This window comes from Nerophis lumbriciformis, linkage group LG03 (genome assembly GCF_033978685.3).
Source record: "Nerophis lumbriciformis linkage group LG03, RoL_Nlum_v2.1, whole genome shotgun sequence".
Taxonomy (NCBI): domain Eukaryota; kingdom Metazoa; phylum Chordata; class Actinopteri; order Syngnathiformes; family Syngnathidae; genus Nerophis; species Nerophis lumbriciformis.
The window spans coordinates 17856474-17872110 of NC_084550.2; the positions used below are offsets into that span (position 1 = coordinate 17856474).

A 15637-nucleotide genomic window follows, 5' to 3' on the forward strand; every position below is an offset into this window, starting at 1 on the left:
TAATGAGGAGGACATAAGGACATATTTACCATCACTTAATGAAGAGGACATAAGGACATATTTACCACCACATAATGAGGAGGACATAAGGACATATTTACCACCACATAATGAGGAGGACATAAGGACATATTTACCATCACATAATGAGGAGGACATAAGGACATATTTACCACCACATAATGAGGAGGACATAAGGACATATTTACCACCACATAATGAGGAGGACATAAAGACATATTTACCACCACATAATGAGGAGGACATAAGGACATATTTACCATCACATAATGAGGAGGACATAAGGACATATTTACCACCACATAATAAGAAGGACATATTTACCTCCACATAATGAGGAGGACATAAGGACATATTTACCATCACATAATGAGGAGGACATAAGGACATATTTACCACCACATAATGAGAAGGACATAAGGACATATTTACCATCACATAATGAGGAGGACATAAGGACATATTTACCACCACATAATGAGGAGGACATAAGGACATATTTACCACCACATAATGAGAAGGACATATTTACCTCCACATAATGAGGAGGACATAAGGACATATTTACCACCACATAATGAGGAGGACATATTTACCACCACATAATGAGGAGGACATAAGGACATATTTACCACCACATAATGAGGAGGACATAAGGACATATTTACCATCACAAAATGAGGAGGACATAAGGACATATTTACCACCACATAATGAGGAGGACATAAGGACATATTTACCATCACATAATGTGGGGGACATAAGGACATATTTACCATCACATAATGAGGAGGACATAAGGACACATTTACCACCACATAATGAGGACATAAGGACATATTTACCATCACATAATGAGGAGGACATAAGGACATATTTACCATCACATAATGAGGACATAAGGACATATTTACCATCACATAATGAGGAGGACATAAGGACATATTTACCATCACATAATGAGGAGGACAAAAAGGACATATTTACCACCACATAATGAGGACATAAGGACATATTTACCATCACATAATGAGGAGGACATAAGGACATATTTACCATCACATAATAAGGACATAAGGACATATTTACCATCACATAATGAGGAGGACATAAGGACATATTTACCACCACATAATGAGAAGGACATAAGGACATATTTACCATCACATAATGAGGAGGACATATTCACCATCACATTGTAGTATAAGGAGGACATATTTACCATCACGTAGTATAGGATGACACATTTACCACCACATAATGAGGAGGACATAAGGACATATTTACCACCACATAATGAAGAGGACATAAGGACATATTTACCATCACTTAATGAAGAGGACATAAGGACATATTTACCACCACATAATGAGGAGGACATAAGGACATATTTACCACCACATAATGAGAAGGACATATTTACCTCCACATAATGAGGAGGACATAAGGACATATTTACCATCACATAATGAGGAGGACATAAGGACATATTTACCACCACATAATGAGAAGGACATAAGGACATATTTACCATCACATAATGAGGAGGACATAAGGACATATTTACCTCCACATAATGAGGAGGACATAAGGACATATTTACCATCACATAATGAGGAGGACATAAGGACATATTTACCACCAAATAATGAGGACATAAGGACATATTTACCACCACATAATGAGCAGGACATAAGGACATATTTACCACCACATAATGAGGAGGACATAAGGACATATTTACCACCACATAATGAGGAGGACATAAGGACATATTTACCATCACATAATGAGGAGGACATAAGGACATATTTACCACCACATAATGAGGAGGACATAAGGACATCTTTACCACCACATAATGAGGAGGACATAAGGACATATTTACCATCACATAATGAGGAGGACATAAGGACATATTTACCACCACATAATAAGAAGGACATATTTACCTCCACATAATGAGGAGGACATAAGGACATATTTACCATCACATAATGAGGAGGACATAAGGACATATTTACCACCACATAATGAGAAGGACATAAGGACATATTTACCATCACATAGTGAGGAGGACATAAGGACATATTTACCACCACATAATGAGGACATAAGGACATATTTACCATCACATAATGAGGAGGACATAAGGACATATTTACCACCACATAATGAGAAGGACATAAGGACATATTTACCATCACATAATGAGGAGGACATAAGGACATATTTACCATCATGTAGTATAGGATGACACATTTACCACCACATAATGAGGAGGACATAAGGACACATTTACCACCACATAATGAGGACATAAGGACATATTTACCATCACATAATGAGGAGGACATAAGGACATATTTACCATCACATAATGAGGACATAAGGACATATTTACCATCACATAATGAGGAGGACATAAGGACATATTTACCATCACATAATGAGGAGGACATAAGGACATATTTACCACCACATAATGAGGACATAAGGACATATTTACCATCACATAATGAGGAGGACATAAGGACATATTTACCACCACATAATGAGAAGGACATAAGGACATATTTACCATCACATAATGAGGAGGACATAAGGACATATTTACCATCACATAATGAGGACATAAGGACATATTTACCATCACATAATGAGGAGGACATAAGGACATATTTACCACCACATAATGAGAAGGACATAAGGACATATTTACCATCACATAATGAGGAGGACATATTCACCATCACATTGTAGTATAAGGAGGACATATTTACCATCACGTAGTATAGGATGACACATTTACCACCACATAATGAGGAGGACATAAGGACATATTTACCATCACTTAATGAAGAGGACATAAGGACATATTTACCACCACATAATGAGGAGGACATAAGGACATATTTACCACCACATAATGAGGAGGACATAAGGACATATTTACCATCACATAATGAGGAGGACATAAGGACATATTTACCACCACATAATGAGGAGGACATAAGGACATATTTACCACCACATAATGAGGAGGACATAAAGACATATTTACCACCACATAATGAGGAGGACATAAGGACATATTTACCATCACATAATGAGGAGGACATAAGGACATATTTACCACCACATAATAAGAAGGACATATTTACCTCCACATAATGAGGAGGACATAAGGACATATTTACCATCACATAATGAGGAGGACATAAGGACATATTTACCACCACATAATGAGAAGGACATAAGGACATATTTACCATCACATAATGAGGAGGACATAAGGACATATTTACCACCACATAATGAGGAGGACATAAGGACATATTTACCACCACATAATGAGAAGGACATATTTACCTCCACATAATGAGGAGGACATAAGGACATATTTACCATCACATAATGAGGAGGACATATTTACCACCACATAATGAGGAGGACATATTTACCACCACATAATGAGGAGGACATAAGGACATATTTACCACCACATAATGAGGAGGACATAAGGACATATTTACCATCACAAAATGAGGAGGACATAAGGACATATTTACCACCACATAATGAGGAGGACATAAGGACATATTTACCATCACATAATGTGGGGGACATAAGGACATATTTACCATCACATAATGAGGAGGACATAAGGACACATTTACCACCACATAATGAGGACATAAGGACATATTTACCATCACATAATGAGGAGGACATAAGGACATATTTACCATCACATAATGAGGACATAAGGACATATTTACCATCACATAATGAGGAGGACATAAGGACATATTTACCATCACATAATGAGGAGGACAAAAAGGACATATTTACCACCACATAATGAGGACATAAGGACATATTTACCATCACATAATGAGGAGGACATAAGGACATATTTACCATCACATAATAAGGACATAAGGACATATTTACCATCACATAATGAGGAGGACATAAGGACATATTTACCACCACATAATGAGAAGGACATAAGGACATATTTACCATCACATAATGAGGAGGACATATTCACCATCACATTGTAGTATAAGGAGGACATATTTACCATCACGTAGTATAGGATGACACATTTACCACCACATAATGAGGAGGACATAAGGACATATTTACCACCACATAATGAAGAGGACATAAGGACATATTTACCATCACTTAATGAAGAGGACATAAGGACATATTTACCACCACATAATGAGGAGGACATAAGGACATATTTACCACCACATAATGAGAAGGACATATTTACCTCCACATAATGAGGAGGACATAAGGACATATTTACCATCACATAATGAGGAGGACATAAGGACATATTTACCACCACATAATGAGAAGGACATAAGGACATATTTACCATCACATAATGAGGAGGACATAAGGACATATTTACCTCCACATAATGAGGAGGACATAAGGACATATTTACCATCACATAATGAGGAGGACATAAGGACATATTTACCACCAAATAATGAGGACATAAGGACATATTTACCACCACATAATGAGCAGGACATAAGGACATATTTACCACCACATAATGAGGAGGACATAAGGACATATTTACCACCACATAATGAGGAGGACATAAGGACATATTTACCATCACATAATGAGGAGGACATAAGGACATATTTACCACCACATAATGAGGAGGACATAAGGACATCTTTACCACCACATAATGAGGAGGACATAAGGACATATTTACCATCACATAATGAGGAGGACATAAGGACATATTTACCACCACATAATAAGAAGGACATATTTACCTCCACATAATGAGGAGGACATAAGGACATATTTACCATCACATAATGAGGAGGACATAAGGACATATTTACCACCACATAATGAGAAGGACATAAGGACATATTTACCATCACATAGTGAGGAGGACATAAGGACATATTTACCACCACATAATGAGGAGGACATAAAGACATATTTACCACCACATAATGAGAAGGACATATTTACATCCACATAATGAGGAGGACATAAGGACATATTTACCACCACATAATGAGGAGGACATATTTACCACCACATAATGAGGAGGACATATTTACCACCACATAATGAGGAGGACATAAGGACATATTTACCACCACATAATGAGGAGGACATAAGGACATATTTACCATCACATAATGAGGAGGACATAAGGACATATTTACCACCACATAATGAGGAGGACATAAGGACATATTTACCATCACATAATGAGGGGGACATAAGGACATATTTACCATCACATAATGAGGAGGACATAAGGACACATTTACCACCACATAATGAGAAGGACATATTTACCATCACATAATGAGGATATAAGGACATATTTGCCATCACATAATGAGGAGGACACAAGGACATATTTACCACCACATAATGAGGAGGACATAAGGACATATTTACCACCACATAATGAGGAGGACATAAGGACATATTTACCACCACATAATGAGGAGGACATAAGGACATATTTACCACCACATAATGAGGAGGACATAAGGACATATTTACCATCACATAATGAGGAGGACATAAGGACATATTTACCACCACATAATGAGGAGGACATAAGGACATATTTACCATCACATAATCAGGGGGACATAAGGACATATTTACCATCACATAATGAGGAGGACATAAGGACACATTTACCACCACATAATGAGAAGGACATATTTACCACCACATAATGAGGACATAAGGACATATTTACCATCACATAATGAGGAGGACATAAGGACATATTTACCAACACATAATGAGGAGGACATAAGAACATATTTACCACCAAATAATGAGGACATAGGACATATTTACCATCACATAATGAGGAGGACATAAGGACATATTTACCACCACATAATGAGGAGGACATAAGGACATATTTACCACCAGATAATGAGGACGACATAAGGACATATTTACCATCACATTATGAGGACATAAGGACATATTTACCATCACATAATGAGGAGGACATAAGGACATATTTACCACCACATAATGAGGACATAAGGACATATTTACCATCACATAATGAGGAGGACATAAGGACATATTTACCACCACATAATGAGGACATAAGGACATAATTACCATCACATAATGAGGACATAAGGACATATTTACCACCACATAATGAGGACATAAGGACATAATTACCATCACATAATGAGGACATAAGGACATATTTACCACCACATAATGAGGACATAAGGACATATTTACCACCACATAATGAGGAGGACATAAGGACATATTTACCACCACATAATGAGGAGGACATAAGGACATATTTACCATCACATAATGAGGACATAAGGACATATTTACCACCACATAATGAGGACAAAAGGACATATTTACCACCACATAATGAGGAGGACATAAGGACATATTTACCATCACATAATGAGGAGGACATAAAGACATATTTACCACCACATAATAAGAAGGACATATTTACCTCCACATAATGAGGAGGACATAAGGACATATTTACCATCACATAATGAGGAGGACATAAGGACATATTTACCACCACATAATGAGAAGGACATAAGGACATATTTACCATCACATAATGAGGAGGACATAAGCACATATTTACCACCACATAATGAGGAGGACATAAAGACATATTTACCACCACATAATGAGAAGGACATATTTACATCCACATAATGAGGAGGACATAAGGACATATTTACCACCACATAATGAAGAGGACATAAGGACATATTTACCATCACTTAATGAAGAGGACATAAGGACATATTTACCACCACATAATGAGGAGGACATAAGGACATATTTACCACCACATAATGAGAAGGACATATTTACCTCCACATAATGAGGAGGACATAAGGACATATTTACCATCACATAATGAGGAGGACATAAGGACATATTTACCACCACATAATGAGAAGGACATAAGGACATATTTACCATCACATAATGAGGAGGACATAAGGACATATTTACCTCCACATAATGAGGAGGACATAAGGACATATTTACCATCACATAATGAGGAGGACATAAGGACATATTTACCACCAAATAATGAGGACATAAGGACATATTTCTTTATTACTTTCTCAACATATTTAGTAGTACTATTTAACTTGCAAATCACCCGATCTCTGTCTCTCCGCCCCTCCCGCAGCTAGCTAGCGCGGAGAAAGGCGTCGCCGGGCGCCGGTCAGAAGGAGTCTACTCCTGCACACCGTGACCAGGACTTCTCGGAAGACAGCAGGAACTTCACTCGGTGACAGAAAACACCGTGAGTATGGCTTCCTGCGCGTCTTGCACCTTACTCACGGAGAGGCTGGCTCTGCTAGAGGGCCGTGTCCGCCAGTTAGAGCAGAGTAATCTCGTAACTTTAGATGTTGCGGACACATCTGCTAGCGTTAGCTGTAGCGAGCTAACTAGCCCAGCATGTAGTAGTCCTAAGCGGCCTACAAGCTACGGTGTACCGGTTGAGACGCATAATAGATTTAGCTCTTTAGCTAGTCCTACACCCCAGTCTACCGGGCACCACACCTTAGTCATAGGGGACTCCATCACCCGAAACATAAAGCTTAGCAAACCAGCCACAATTAAGTGCATCCCGGGGGCCCGAGCACCTGACATAGAGGCTAATCTTAGGGAGCTAACTCGCAACAGGCCTAGTAAACACGTACGACAGGCTAATCGCACCACTAGTTATGCGAATATAGTTGTACACGTTGGCTCCAATGACACTAGAATGAGACAGTCAGAGATTACAAAGAGAAACATAGCCAGGACTTGTGATCTCGCTAGAAAGATGTCCAGGCATCGAGTAATTGTCTCTGGCCCCCTGCCTGCGAGAGGCAATGATGAGAGATATAGCAGATTAGTCTCGCTTAACAAGTGGCTGGCTAGCTTCTGTAGACAACAGGGACTAACGTTTATTGATAATTGGCCCTCTTTCTGGGGCAAACCAGGCTTGCTGATGAGGGACGGCCTTCACCCTAACCAGGAAGGCGCCATCATCCTGTCTAAGAATATAGACTACTGTTTAAGTCACATTTGACTAACTACACTAGAGCAAGCCCGGTCACAGGCAATTACAGAGCCTGCTAGTCCGGGTGAGGAGTCAGTTAAGCTAGAACTAGCCAGCGCCAGGCTGGATAATTCCTGTACGCATAGCAATTTTCTTAGAATAACACACAACTCACATAATGTGTTTTCTGTTGTGAATGTGTCCGGGGTAGATATGCATTCTACTGAGGTGGCAAATCATGATGCGTTCAGTCGATCGCAGCATCAAGCAAACAATCTGAAAATTCCCGTCGTATCAATTCCTAGATATGGTCGAAACTATTTAAAGTGCACTACGTATAATAAACGCAACATTATTAATATTTCTACTACGGATAATTTAAACAAAAACTCGTCAAAACAGCCCAATACTTATAATATGGGCTTTTTAAACATAAGATCATTGTCTCCCAAAACGTTATTAGTTAATGAGGTCATTAGAGACAACAATCTTAACGTCATTGGTCTTAGCGAAACCTGGCTCAAACCAGACGAATTTTTTGCGCTAAATGAGGCATCTCCTCCTAACTATACGAATGCGCATATTGCCCGTCCCCTTAAAAGGGGTGGGGGGGTCGCATTAATATACAATGAAAACTTTAACCTTACCCCTAACCTAAATAATAAATACAAATCGTTTGAGGTGCTTACTATGAGGTCTGTCGCACCGCTGCCTCTCGATATGGCTGTTATCTACCGCCCCCCAGGGCCCTACTCGGACTTTATTAATGAATTCTCAGAGTTCGTTGCTGATTTAGTGACGCACGCAGACAATATAATCATAATGGGGGACTTTAATATCCATATGAATACCCCATCGGACCCTCAGTGCGTGGCGCTCCAGACTATAATTGATAGCTGTGGTCTTACACAAATAATAAATGAACCTACGCATCGCAACGGCAATACGATAGATCTAGTGCTGGTCAGGGGTGTCACCACCTCCAAAGTTATGGTACTCCCGTATACTAAAGTAATGTCCGATCATTACCTTATAAAATTCGAAGTTCTGACTCATTGTCAACAAACTAATAATAATAATAACTGCTATAGCAGCCGCAACATTAATGCCGCCACAACGATGACTCTTGCTGACCTACTGCCTTCGGTAATGGCACCATTCCCAAATTATGTCGGCTCTATTGATAACCTCACTAACAACTTTGACAATGCCCTGCGCAAAACCATTGATAGCATAGCACCGCTAAAACAAAAAAGGGCCCCTAAAAGGTGCACCCCATGGTTTACAGAGGAAACCAGAGCTCATAAATTATCATGTAGAAAGTTGGAACGCAAATGGCGCGCGACCAAGCTTGAGGTTTTCCATCAAGCATGGAGTGATAGTTTAATATCGTATAAACGCATGCTTACCTTAGCTAAAGCTAAATATTACTCAAATCTCATCCGCCTCAACAAAAACGACCCTAAATTTTTGTTTAGTACAGTAGCATCGCTAACCCAACAAGGGACTCCTCCCAATAGCTCCACCCACTCGGCAGATGACTTTATGAATTTCTTTAATAAGAAAATTGAACTCATTAGAAAGGAGATTAAAGACAACGCATCCCAGCTACAACTGGGTTCTATGAACACAGATACAACTGTATCTACGACGGATACTGCAATACAAAATAGTCTCTCTCTTTTTGATGAAATAACATTAGAGGAACTATTACAGCGTGTAAGTGGGATAAAACAAACAACATGTTTACTTGACCCACTTCCTGGGAAACTTATCAAGGAGCTTTTTGTATTATTAGGTCCATCAGTGCTAAATATTATAAACTTATCACTTTCCTCTGGCACTGTTCCCCTAGCATTCAAGAAAGCGGTTATTCATCCTCTGCTCAAAAGACCTAACCTTGATCCTGACCTCATGGTAAACTACCGACCGGTGTCCCACCTTCCCTTTATTTCGAAAATCCTCGAAAAAATTGTCGCACAGCAGCTAAATGAACACTTAGTGTCTAACAATCTCTGTGAACCTTTTCAATCCGGTTTCAGGGCAAATCACTCTACGGAGACAGCCCTCGCAAAAATGACTAATGATCTACTGCTGACGATGGATTCTGATGCGTCATCTATGTTGCTGCTTCTTGATCTTAGCGCTGCTTTCGATACCGTCGATCATAATATTTTATTAGAGCGTATCAAAACACGTATTGGTATGTCAGACTTAGCCTTGTCGTGGTTTAACTCTTATCTTACTGACAGGATGCAATGCGTCTCCCATAATAATGTGACCTCTGACTATGTTAAGGTAACGTGCGGAGTTCCTCAGGGTTCGGTTCTTGGCCCTGCACTCTTTAGTATTTACATGCTGCCGCTAGGCGATATCATACGCAAATACGGTGTTAGCTTTCATTGCTATGCTGATGACACCCAACTCTACATGCCCCTAAAGCTGACCAACACGCCGGATTGTAGTCAGCTGGAGGCGTGTCTTAATGAAATTAAACATTGGATGTCCGCTAACTTCTTGCAACTCAACGCCAAGAAAACGGAAATGCTGATTATCGGTCCTGCTAAACACCGACATTTATTTAATAATACCACCTTAACATTTGACAACCAAACAATTACACAAGGCGAATCAGTAAAGAATCTGGGTATTATCTTCGACCCAACTCTCTCCTTTGAATCACACATTAAGAGTGTCACTAAAACGGCCTTCTTTCATCTCCGTAATATCGCTAAAATTCGTTCTATTTTATCCACTAGCGACGCTGAGATCATTATTCATGCGTTCGTTACGTCTCGTCTCGACTACTGTAACGTATTATTTTCGGGTCTCCCTATGTCTAGCATTAAAAAATTACAGTTGGTACAAAATGCGGCTGCTAGACTTTTGACAAGAACAAGAAAGTTTGATCATATTACGCCTATACTGGCTCACCTGCACTGGCTTCCTGTGCACTTAAGATGTGACTTTAAGGTTTTACTACTTACGTATAAAATACTACACGGTCTAGCTCCGTCCTATCTTGTCGATTGTATTGTACCATATGTCCCGGCAAGAAATCTGCGTTCAAAGAACTCCGGCTTATTAGTGATTCCCAGAGCCCAAAAAAAGTCTGCGGGCTATAGAGCGTTTTCTATTCGGGCTCCAGTACTATGGAATGCCCTCCCGGTAACAATTAGAGATGCTACCTCAGTAGAAGCATTTAAGTCCCATCTTAAAACTCATTTGTATACCCTAAGCTTTAAATAGCCCCCCTGTTGGACCAGTTGATCTGCCGTTTCTTTTCTTTTCTCCTCTGCTCCCCTTTTCCTTGAGGGGGGGGGGGCACAGGTCCGGTGGCCATGGATGAAGTGCTGGCTGTCCAGAGTCGGGACCCGGGGTGGACCGCTCGCCTGTGCATCGGCTGGGAACATCTCTACGCTGCTGACCCGTCTCCGCTCGGGATGGTGTCCTGCTGGCCCCACTATGGACTGGACTCTTACTATTATGTTGGATCCACTATGGACTGGACTCTCACAATATTATGTCAGACCCACTCGACATCCATTGCTTTCGGTCTCCCCTAGAGGGGGGGGGGGGTTACCCACATATGCGGTCCTCTCCAAGGTTTCTCATAGTCATTCACATCGACGTCCCACTGGGGTGAGTTTTTCCTTGCCCGTATGTGGGCTTTGTACCGAGGATGTCGTTGTGGCTTGTGCAGCCCTTTGAGACACTTGTGATTTAGGGCTATATAAATAAAGATTGATTGATTGATTGATTTACCACCACATAATGAGCAGGACATAAGGACATATTTACCACCACATAATAAGGAGGACATAAGGACATATTTACCACCACATAATGAGGAGGACATAAGGACATATTTACCATCACATAATGAGGAGGACATAAGGACATATTTACCACCACATAATGAGGAGGACATAAGGACATCTTTACCACCACATAATGAGGAGGACATAAGGACATATTTACCATCACATAATGAGGAGGACATAAGGACATATTTACCACCACATAATAAGAAGGACATATTTACCTCCACATAATGAGGAGGACATAAGGACATATTTACCATCACATAATGAGGAGGACATAAGGACATATTTACCACCACATAATGAGAAGGACATAAGGACATATTTACCATCACATAATGAGGAGGACATAAGGACATATTTACCACCACAAAATGAGGAGGACATAAAGACATATTTACCACCACATAATGAGAAGGACATATTTACATCCACATAATGAGGAGGACATAAGGACATATTTACCACCACATAATGAGGAGGACATATTTACCACCACATAATGAGGAGGACATATTTACCACCACATAATGAGGAGGACATAAGGACATATTTACCACCACATAATGAGGAGGACATAAGGACATATTTACCATCACATAATGAGGAGGACATAAGGACATATTTACCACCACATAATGAGGAGGACATAAGGACATATTTACCATCACATAATGAGGGGGACATAAGGACATATTTACCATCACATAATGAGGAGGACATAAGGACACATTTACCACCACATAATGAGAAGGACATATTTACCATCACATAATGAGGATATAAGGACATATTTGCCATCACATAATGAGGAGGACACAAGGACATATTTACCACCACATAATGAGGAGGACATAAGGACATATTTACCACCACATAATGAGGAGGACATAAGGACATATTTACCACCACATAATGAGGAGGACATAAGGACATATTTACCACCACATAATGAGGAGGACATAAGGACGTATTTACCATCACATAATGAGGAGGACATAAGGACATATTTACCACCACATAATGAGGAGGACATAAGGACATATTTACCATCACATAATCAGGGGGACATAAGGACATATTTACCATCACATAATGAGGAGGACATAAGGACACATTTACCACCACATAATGAGAAGGACATATTTACCATCACATAATGAGGATATAAGGACATATTTGCCATCACATAATGAGGAGGACACAAGGACATATTTACCACCACATAATGAGGAGGACATAAGGACATATTTACCACCACATAATGAGGAGGACATAAGGACATATTTACCACCACATAATGAGGAGGACATAAGGACATATTTACCACCACATAATGAGGAGGACATAAGGACATATTTACCATCACATAATGAGGAGGACATAAGGACATATTTACCACCACATAATGAGGAGGACATAAGGACATATTTACCATCACATAATCAGGGGGACATAAGGACATATTTACCATCACATAATGAGGAGGACATAAGGACACATTTACCACCACATAATGAGAAGGACATATTTACCACCACATAATGAGGACATAAGGACATATTTACCATCACATAATGAGGAGGACATAAGGACATATTTACCAACACATAATGAGGAGGACATAAGAACATATTTACCACCAAATAATGAGGACATAGGACATATTTACCATCACATAATGAGGAGGACATAAGGACATATTTACCACCACATAATGAGGAGGACATAAGGACATATTTACCACCAGATAATGAGGACGACATAAGGACATATTTACCATCACATTATGAGGACATAAGGACATATTTACCATCACATAATGAGGAGGACATAAGGACATATTTACCACCACATAATGAGGACATAAGGACATATTTACCATCACATAATGAGGAGGACATAAGGACATATTTACCACCACATAATGAGGACATAAGGACATAATTACCATCACATAATGAGGACATAAGGACATATTTACCACCACATAATGAGGACATAAGGACATAATTACCATCACATAATGAGGACATATGGACATATTTACCACCACATAATGAGGACATAAGGACATATTTACCACCACATAATGAGGAGGACATAAGGACATATTTACCACCACATAATGAGGAGGACATAAGGACATATTTACAATCACATAATGAGGACATAAGGACATATTTACCACCACATAATGAGGACATAAGGACATATTTACCACCACATAATGAGGAGGACATAAGGACATATTTACCATCACATAATGAGGAGGACATAAGGACATATTTACCACCACATAATAAGAAGGACATAAGGACATATTTACCATCACATAATGAGGACATAAGGACATATTTACCACCACATAATGAGGAGGACATAAGGACATATTTACCATCACATAATGAGGAGGACATAAGGACATATTTACCACCACATAATAAGAAGGACATAAGGACATATTTACCATCACATAATGAGGACATAAGGACATATTTACCACCACATAATGAGGACATAAGGACATATTTACCACCACATAATGAGGAGGACATAAGGACATATTTACCATCACATAATGAGGAGGACATAAGGACATATTTACCTCCACATAATGAGGAGGACATAAGGACATATTTACCATCACATAATGAGGAGGACATAAGGACATATTTACCACCACATAATGAGAAGGACATAAGGACATATTTACCATCACATAATGAGGAGGACATAAGGACATATTTACCACCACATAATGAGGAGGACATAAAGACATATTTACCACCACATAATGAGAAGGACATATTTACATCCACATAATGAGGAGGACATAAGGACATATTTACCACCACATAATGAGGAGGACATATTTACCACCACATAATGAGGGGGACATAAGGACATATTTACCATCACATAATGAGGAGGACATAAGGACACATTTACCACCACATAATGAGAAGGACATATTTACCATCACATAATGAGGATATAAGGACATATTTGCCATCACATAATGAGGAGGACACAAGGACATATTTACCACCACATAATGAGGAGGACATAAGGACATATTTACCACCACATAATGAGGAGGACATAAGGACATATTTACCACCACATAATGAGGAGGACATAAGGACATATTTACCACCACATAATGAGGAGGACATAAGGACATATTTACCATCACATAATGAGGAGGACATAAGGACATATTTACCACCACATAATGAGGAGGACATAAGGACATATTTACCATCACATAATCAGGGGGACATAAGGACATATTTACCATCACATAATGAGGAGGACATAAGGACACATTTACCACCACATAATGATAAGGACATATTTACCACCACATAATGAGGACATAAGGACATATTTACCATCACATAATGAGGAGGACATAAGGACATATTTACCAACACATAATGAGGAGGACATAAGAACATATTTACCACCAAATAATGAGGACATAGGACATATTTACCATCACATAATGAGGAGGACATAAGGACATATTTACCACCACATAATGAGGAGGACATAAGGACATATTTACCACCAGATAATGAGGACGACATAAGGACATATTTACCATCACATTATGAGGACATAAGGACATATTTACCATCACATAGTGAGGAGGACATAAGGACATATTTACCACCACATA

The 15637-nt window shown here is 39.2% G+C and overlaps 1 protein-coding gene across 3 annotated transcripts in view; it reads right to left on the minus strand.

Annotated features, from left to right (window-relative positions):
• apbb3 (amyloid beta (A4) precursor protein-binding, family B, member 3) overlaps positions 1-15637 on the minus strand; it is a 32268-nt gene that overhangs the window by 16063 nt on the left and 568 nt on the right. The gene's annotated exons all lie outside the window — the stretch shown is intronic.